The 8,198-nt window shown below is 33.5% G+C and overlaps 1 protein-coding gene across 1 annotated transcript in view; it reads right to left on the minus strand.

Annotated features, from left to right (window-relative positions):
• The window catches only part of LOC135077370 (knirps-related protein-like), a 99,764-nt gene extending 97,588 nt beyond the window's left edge, over positions 1 to 2,176 (minus strand). The window contains exon 1 of the mRNA XM_063971894.1: positions 1,788 to 2,176. The gene's annotated coding sequence lies outside the window, so the exon portion shown is untranslated. The remainder of the gene's footprint in view (positions 1 to 1,787) is intronic.
• Positions 2,177 to 8,198: the final 6,022 nt, after the last annotated feature.

Here is an 8,198-nt window from a genome sequence, read left to right on the forward strand (position 1 = left end):
GCGTAGTCAATTAGGCTCAATATAAATAATATCATTTTAACGCTATGTTACGTATAATTGCATCAATATTGATTGATTGTAAAGTCTAATTTCGCACTCATTGTTTTCTATTTATAATTAAAAAACCGTTTAAAACTTGCTCCATAAGAGTCACCATTAAAATACGCGAGTCATTACCGGTATTCTAATTGATAGTTAATTATTTATTTATGACAATTAGTCAAGTTATTAAAAAACATCCATGGCGAACAAATGGAGGCGAGTTTCCGAAAAGTGATTCCGTAAAATTTTTCATCGTGTTATATTAGCAGTAAAGTATGAAATCATTTAACTTTTGATATCATAAAGTGATTCAATCCTTTATTATCCTAAACAAATTGAGGAAAATTGCACAAATCGATTTTCACTTATGGAGTTTTCCAACACTATTGGCAAAACATATTTACGAAAAATATAATGTCGTGCGTTTGAAATCTACATAAGAAAACGCAAGAGACTTATGCCTGTTTTGACCATCAATCCCTAATTTTTAAGTGACCCCTTTGAAAACAAAATTCCTGTTATGTGTTACCATAGGTGTCACTTAAAAATTAGGTATTGATGGTGAAAACGGGCTTTATGCACTTTAATAGCAGTTAATCATTTTAAGAAACATCTCGATTATTTTAGATGACTGATGACTACAATATTATAACTGTGAAAAGATTTATTGTGCATTTTGTTCAACTTAACGCTAAGTCAAGGGTCACGAGTAAGGTACAATGATTAGGACGGTTGTAGGATGTTGCGTTGAAGTCGCCGAGAAAATACTAAAGCTGAGTTGCACCACCTAAATTTAACGATAACCGGTGCTTTTTGTATGAAGTTTGACAGATTTTTGACGTTTGTCAAAGTTAAAGTAAGATGGTGCAACCCACCCTAAAGGTTGCGACAATTCGCATAAGCCGATGAGGTTGTATCGATGTCAACACGCAACATTACCATAATATAAGACATCGCCAACCTTGGAATTAAGTTTAAGTTTTAAGTAGCAAACGAAATGTGAACTAAAAGGGCTATAGTTGTTTTCAATAAATATTTATGATTTATTAAAAATTAAGATTTCACTTGTCGGCAATGCGAGCCTCAATAAAATATTAAAATGTTTTAGATAATTTTAAGATATCCTTTGATATTCAGAGTTAATGAATATATCAACACCTAAATGAGTGTGAATTATTAAAGAACGGATGTGACAAGGTGTTTTATGGAATAATAAAATAATGTTAAGAAGAGTGAGGCTCTTAGAAAACTTTTCAAAATTGCAAATGCTTACAGCTGTTTCATGGCGTGGGTGCGAACATCAATATCGATTGGAGATTTCTGATATAATAGTTAAAATAAAAAACATTATACTGTACACTATTAATTGAATAACTACTAGCAAATCACTAACATATCAAATTACTAAAACTTTTTTTAATTTGACTTGATTTATTTTAGGTAGAGATTTTTAAGATCAATTCAAAGCTCATGAATTGGTATTTTTATCTAATAATAAATTTTGTACCAGAAATTGATTTTAATGTATACTACAAAATGCGACATTGCGCTTCTGCCGCGTTGATGTCTTTTGTAGGGAGAGTCCCAGGATTCCCGCTCGCGTGTATTTCTATCCCGATTTTAGTTGTATTTAGGTACAAAGTAGTTTAAATCTGCCTATTATAAAAGGTTCATAATTATTACAGTTTTTGAAGACAGATGTTATGAAATTGATGAATTGTATTAGTAGAAATGTTTTCTCTTACCTTAGATTCTTTGGTGTAAACTTCAGGAATAAACACGTCCGGGGATAATCCCACAAGCACTTCACAGAGTATTATCCTATGTATATTTTGTCTATAAAATTCACTAGTTGTATCTAGTCCACAATGCGATTGTTTACTATAAATTTCAAAATGTCACAAACAGTCACTTTCGTTTCGAACAAACAAACATTTGTTCTCAGTGTCTAACTGAAAACGCAAACTGAAAATCACTTACGATTACAGTAACTGGCCGTTGGAATAAAAAAAGAAACAAAAAAATTTTCGAATTCTAAATTCAAATGAGCACTTTCGTCATTGTTCACGCGGGTCACAAGTCGATCCCATTTTTGAGGGTTTTCTCGACCACGAGGCGCGTGCTTTGTGTCGGCGCGCGCGCACAAATGCGCTCGGACTTCGGAGGTGGTTTTGGCGGCCCGAACGCTAAGGGGGCGTGGCCAAATTCTAACGCAACATCTATCCGTGGCGCCGTCTCGCTCACACTTATTACAACACCCATATCGCCCCCTCGCTCTCTAACGCCGGTGCGCTATGACGCCGAGTGGTGGGATCCCGTGAACTTTGGCACTGCGCTTGCGATTAATAACTCGAGTTATAGATCGACCGGTAACTTTATTTTATAGTTTAATCGCGTTTTTAATGGACAAGAAAGCGGATACAGATTCAAATGATATTGTGACATTTCGCGTTGTAATTTGATCTGTAATGGGTTTATTTTTTATTTAACGATGTTATACTTAATTAATGACGCAAAATTTTTGTTTGTGTCATTAAGATTATAAGATGGCAAGTGTTGTCAGCGTTAATTGCTTTCGTGTAATTATTACAAAAAATGATTAATTGATTAGTAACCTATTTACGTTAATGTTTATTTACTTAAATATATGAATAAATATCGTGTTTAGTTACATTTCTGCAAATAACAGTACTTAATTTTTAGTAATACCTAAAAATTACTATTCTACGACAAACAACTTGCGAGTGCAAGAACGTAAGGTTAGAACAGTTGTATGAAATACCGCTACTCATATTTTGTTGTTTAGAAAAATAAAATATTTGCATAAGTTTGAAATATTTTTTAAACTGTAAAGGTTGTAAGATATTATATGTGTATAGAGGCTTAACGATCGCTATAATTCCCTAACTGTTACACCCTAGTTGAACTCTGGCTTAAATTGTCATTTAGTATGGAAATGTCATTTTAATCCAGAGTACATTCTAGGTGTAACTTTCTATTAAATGAAATGAAATGAAAAAGACAAATAGAAATATAGAAGCTTATCGTGAGATAAATGTTTTTTTCTACGTCGATAAAACAATCCTATAAAAGGTGCATCTAAGAATATCATGTCGGCCCTTCAGCTGTCATAAGATTTATGTCATAAAATATATCAAACACATAATGAAGGAAACTCGAAGACTACAGCGATGTGACCGAACGAGTAGCGTGTGTGCAAATAGGAAAATTGCTTGCATATACAGGATGAAATTGCAGTGTTGCCAAATTTTTAGGAGCGACTCAGGATCAGTAAGATAATCGATTTACGTAAAGAAAACAACATTTTTTTTCATATTTTATTATTTTTATCCGCTGCGTGAGGTTTCAAAATTGACTTACGTGGATAATTTACTTCGTTCATTGAAAATACGCATAGACAGTTAACTGTAAAGCTTAATAGACATTTTATGGTGGGCGAAAAGAAGCCTTAGCCTTTAAAACCTACGATAGGTAACCGCGAAATACACTTTCTATATTTTTAAAAAAATACAACGATTCAAAATAATTCCGATAAAGTTATATTGTTTGGGATATTTTGTTCTATAGAGCTTATCAAAAAATTTTAGCAACACTTTGCAATTTCACCCTGTATGGCGACGACACGAATAAAATTATGTTGCAGACCGCATGTGTTGGTTCTGTTGGCGGATTAGCATAGCTTAGTATTCAATTACTTGTGTCCTTTTTGCTAATAATAAATGTGTATTGCGACAAAAAGATAAAACACCACAGAGTAATTGATTAGTCGTATGAATTTATCGATAGTGGGGAAATGGATATTGAAGATTTTGATCCATGTGATTGCAACTAGATGTAACTTATACGAATTAAAAACATAAGTAACTTACAAAAAGACTTAAATGTACCCGTAAAAAATTACAGGAAATACGTTTTATACTCAACTGATTAAAACAACGCAATAAAATTTAAGGCAAAACTATTTTTACTAAAACATGCTGACTCTTAAATACCAGACCGTTATAAATGTTACCTGGTGTAAGTACGTAATCATTGCAAAAACATCTTCCGACCAATTCGCAATTGACCCAGACATTTCACTCCCATTTCTCCAAAAAAAACAAAACCTAAATATTACATTAGTCAAAGACAATACCATTCTAACTGTAAAACAATTTCAAACATCGCAAATCTATTGTCGCAGTTAAAAAATGCGCAACTTTAAAAACGCCGACAGACAAAAAAAGTGTTACGCAAAAAAGGTTTCATGGAAAAGAAATTTGCACAAACGTTACCGTTTATTGGAGAAGGTTTTATTGGGCCGTTACCGTTTTGTTTAAGGGCTGCTCGGGCCGTTAGGGTTGTGACGTCACGGTTTTTTGTTTGTTTTTGTAAGGTTTACGGTTGTTTATAGTAGCAGTTAAAAGTAGAGTCAGATGCTAACTAGCGTGATGATTTCAATACAAAGAAAAGAGTTAAACTTCAAATGTATGATTTTGAAGCATGATTTCTGATTAAAAGTAATAGACAAATTATATTAAAACTCCATTTGGTTCTTAATTTTCAAAACGTTATAAATACTAGACTTTTTATTACTCACATTAACCAATTCAGGTAAATAATGTTATTGTTTTAAATTGTTTATTTGAAACTATTCAATTGAAATGCTCGCCTAAAACATTCAATAATAATAAGTTAAATTTTATAAAAAAAATAATAAAACCGACTCCAAAAAACCTACACTAAAAAGTAGAATAATAATTACTAATTACCTACTTATTTATTAGGACGAATTATTAATATTTATGTAGGTATACCATGATTGATACTTCTGGAGTCGGTGCCAAGATTATGAAACATGTAAAGTTTGCCTGCACCGACTCCAAAAGTATCAATCATGGTATACCTACATAAATATTAATAATTCGTCCTAATAAATAAGTAGGTAATTAGTAATTATTATTCTACTTTTTAGTGTAGGTTTTTTGGAGTCGGTTTTATTTTTTTTTATAAAATTTAACTTATTTCTTGCTTTTTAGTTAACTAATTATTACCTTGATGTTACCACTGAAGGTAGGCAGTACATTGAGACCATATTCTTAATGTATATTATAAAAAAGTTCATCCCCAATTTTCCACCCTTGGGGGTGAAATATTTTCTTCAAATTCGCATGAAACCACCCTTTTGATAATACCTATTCAACAAAAAAATAATCGTTCAAATTGGTTTATAATCGGCGGAGATATTGCGTATAAAAAAGTTCATCCCCAATTTTCCACCCTTGGGGGTTGTTTTTTTTATTATTAAATTTAAATGGGACCACCCTTGAGGTATTACCTATACGCTGAAAAAAGATTTGTTCAAATCGGTTCATAATTGGCGGAGTTATCGCGTAACAAACATAGAAAAAAAAAAAAAAAAAAAAACATACGGGTCGAATTGAGAACCTCCTCCTTTTTTTGAAGTCGGTTGAAAAGAGTCTTAACATTAAATGTATCGAACAAAAACAAACAAATGAAAACGTTTTAATTGAGAAACCCGAACAGATAGAGGACCGTGGAGCGACAAAAAAGTAAAAAACCTACTCGCTTATAAGTACATCTTAATAGACACGGCATTCTTACATATTTCTCCCAAAATAAATCCGTTGGGGCAATAAATTGTTCTTTCAGATTAGATCTCGTTACAACTCAATTTTACAATAAATTCACCGGCCGAGTGTACCGAGTATTTATGAACGGGACTGTACCTAAATACGTCGTTATAACAGATAATAGGTGCGGCAGTGAGTAACGGCCTTTGGGATATTTATTGGGATTTGGTGAACGCTGCTTCGATACGTGCGACGGTTCTGTAGGTTTTAATAAATTCAAGCATTTAGACCTCACTTGGTGGAACGATGATCTAGTGAAGGTCGCAGAAAGAGCCTGGATGCCAGCGCGGGACCAGTCCATCTTGAGGAAGGCGTCATTTTGGCTGAAACGAACGATGTAGATCCGTCACTTATAAAGTATCAAAATAGTTGGCCCTCTATTCGGGACAACATATCAGTTGGTTCTAAGTTGAAGTGATAAAAGAAACTCAAGTCACCTTTGTTGACCTCTTATTTAGTACAGCAAATACTAGTAAAGTAGTAAATTGTAATAATTAGCATATATGACGCTCTATCACCTAGAGCGTCATAATATAGTATCACAATTTTGACGTAACGCAATAGTGATGATAACAATCTAAACCTTTAAATAAAGTATAAATATTCATGCCAAAAATAACGTCATTGGACTATTACTGACGGGATTGCTACCATGTACCTCATGATAGTGACCATGAAAGTTTAAAACAATATAACGTCATTGGACGTATCAAAAACTATATTACGCAAACTTCTATTGTAGTAATTATTCAATCAGGTCACTTTTCCAATTTAATGCCTTACGCGTGTGATGAGTCTATAATAACATCGTGACGGTTGTTATTGACTACCTCAAATCAATACCTACCTTTACGTATAAAAATACGTCACATTTTCGTCATATAAAATGCCCTTTGCCATGTCAACTGACGTGACTGAGTTTGTTACGGTGCGTTTCGTCACGAAAAGCTGGTAGAGCAAAAAAATAATGAGACATGTAAAGGCTCCTTAAGAGCACTTGACGATTTGAAAGTATTAATCGGCCGTTTGGTGTAGTGATTCGAAATGGACTACTATTCCGGAGGTAGAGGGTTCGATTTTCGCACAGTACAAACATTTGTGTGCATGAACATATTTGTTTGTATTGGACTGGGTGTTTTCTATGTATAATAAGTGTGTATTTAAAAAAAAGTATTTAAGTATGTTTATATCCATTGTATAGTACACATAGTACAAGCTTTGCTTAGTTTGGGACTAGAAGCGCAGTGTAAAATGTCCAAGGATATTTATTTAATTTAATAAGTACCGACAAATACATAAATACATTTTTGATTTTGAGGCATTACAGGTTTTTGCCTTCGAATGAATGGATTCTCGGTCCATCTTTACGCTGATCTCTAAAAGAGTCCACCGAAAACTCTTGTAAAATTAACACGTACCGAACGCGATACGGTTGGTACCGTTTAGGGCGAAGAGACTCGATCGCCGGGATTTATCGGCCCTATTGACACGGGGTTATTCCACGGGGCAACGACCTTTGGGATTAAGGCAACAACCAATTTTTAAAATTGGTTCAATATGTACGTGTATCGTAACCCTTCAAGTCCTGCTAATCGAGACACAGTAGATAAACAATTGTTATGCGGCCATATAATTATATTATACGACCACTTGGGGATCGATGGGCTAGGTTAGTTAGTTTTCACGACTGTACAACCTTTACTGATTCAATTTCTTAGGAGGATTGTAGATCCTAGTTATGCAGGAGTTTCAATGATAGGAACGGGAACCGAGAGACTTACGATTTTAGGACTCTGAGTAAAGTCAAGATTACATAAGACATAATTTTATAGAAAGTGGTGGATTATTATCTTATATCATTATGAGACCGGCGTAGGATAGTTTATGCTCTAATTTGCGAAGTAGTCCAATTTTGGAATGGCCGTCATTGAAACAATGACCTTCAGATTGAATTAATTTGTCATTCATTAGTAAAGACAAATACAACGCCCGTATGTAGTATAATGTCTAGGAGTGACGTCTATGAGCTTGACTCATAAACAAAATTCGTAAACTACATTAAAAATACGTGTTCTGAGAATCTTGAATAATTATTTATGTGTTTCAGATGAGGAAAATGTCACAAAAATCATATCTAACATTTTGTTCTTGACGTAAATTCCGGTACAAGGAAAGGTGTAAGATGGTTCCATTGTCTTACTTAAAAATGTCCATGCTCCTCAAAAAATGACAACTTATTTATTCATAATTTCTATAACTGAACAGAATAACTGTTTCTTTGTCAGATTTAACTAACAAAAGGGATTAACCGCACGAGTTCTAAATCCATTGAAATGTTTTGAAACAAACAATTGTTGTCAAAATGCTTATTGTTTCCGAATAGGGGCTGGTGACATCTCAAAGGTAAAAAGAACCCTAAGATTGGTATCTTTATTAATTTCATTTAATGATTCTGTTTTTGTGCTTTCAAAGCTCCGTGAGAAATGGGAAGTGTGAGCAACT

This window comes from Ostrinia nubilalis, chromosome 13 (assembly GCF_963855985.1).
Source record: "Ostrinia nubilalis chromosome 13, ilOstNubi1.1, whole genome shotgun sequence".
In the NCBI taxonomy this organism is placed as follows: domain Eukaryota; kingdom Metazoa; phylum Arthropoda; class Insecta; order Lepidoptera; family Crambidae; genus Ostrinia; species Ostrinia nubilalis.